We start from the raw sequence: 1157 nt of genomic DNA on the forward strand, positions 1-1157 counted from the left end.
TTTCCCAAAATCACAAGCACGCCGCCGCCCCACGGTCCTTTCATTCCCCACCATGAAATCCCTAGCTTCTCTCGTTCCCCACGCACGCCGACGCCCGACGCGGGTCGATCCCCACGCCTCCCACCTCCGGCCACGCCGCCCGGGGCTACCGCCGGTCGATTCCCACGCCGTCCCGCCGCCGCCCCACGCCTCCTTGCCGCTGCAGCGCCGCCCCACGCCGTACTGCCCTATAGCGCCGCCCAACGCCGTCCTACCTCTCCACCGCCGGCTCCACGCCCTCGTGCTCTCTCTCGCGGTGGCCGCCTCCATCCAGTGAACTTGCTGCCACCCTCCCTGGCCCGACCTCCCCCATCTCGAGCATCCAGCTCAAGAAGACACACGCAGCGGCGGCGGCGCGATTTGGATCAGGGCAGCGTGCGGCTGGTCAACGGCATCCCTCTGTCTTTGGCTGGGCAAGGGCACCGATGCGGGCGAGGTACAGCTAGCTCCTCCCTCTATTCAGTCATCTCTCTTTTTCTCCGGTTATTATGCATATATTTAGTCTGAATTCTATAGTGTGTTAGTTGAGTGCCTCCCAATCCCTTGTTGTCTGAAATTGATGCATCAGAGTAAGTGATATGGGAGGGAAAGGGTGCTCCCTTTATAATAAACCACCTGGTCAAAAGAAAACATGACGTGTCAAGGGAACTAGTGATGTAGGCCTTTGTTAATATTCCGATCCTTTGTTCTGATGAAGTCTCGTATCATAAGAAAGTGCATGAGTTGAAACCAGCACGGGTCAAATGGTAAAGAACCAGCAAGTGTGTAGACTTTCCATGTAGTATTTGCAACACTTGAATTTAGAATAGCTTGACCATCCAGTCGATATATCTATTGTACTAATATAATATTGGGTTGTATGCATCATAAATTTGCATCGTGATAAAGGTTTTTTTTCTTTTCTTCACAATACTTGGATAAAAATCTTGAGGTAGAGTTCCATTTATTTTCTTTGCATGCTGCGAGCCAAAATATTCATGTTCTTTGATTTCATCTAGTAATCATCCTAGGGGAGACAGTTGCCTTCCCCAAATAACATTCAGATCAAGTCTGGTGCTGTGGTAACCAAAGGAAGTTGCTACCTGTTCTGTGAACATATACTCCCTCCGTCCGAAAAA

This window comes from Triticum aestivum, chromosome 3B (genome assembly GCF_018294505.1).
Source record: "Triticum aestivum cultivar Chinese Spring chromosome 3B, IWGSC CS RefSeq v2.1, whole genome shotgun sequence".
Lineage (NCBI taxonomy): Eukaryota > Viridiplantae > Streptophyta > Magnoliopsida > Poales > Poaceae > Triticum > Triticum aestivum.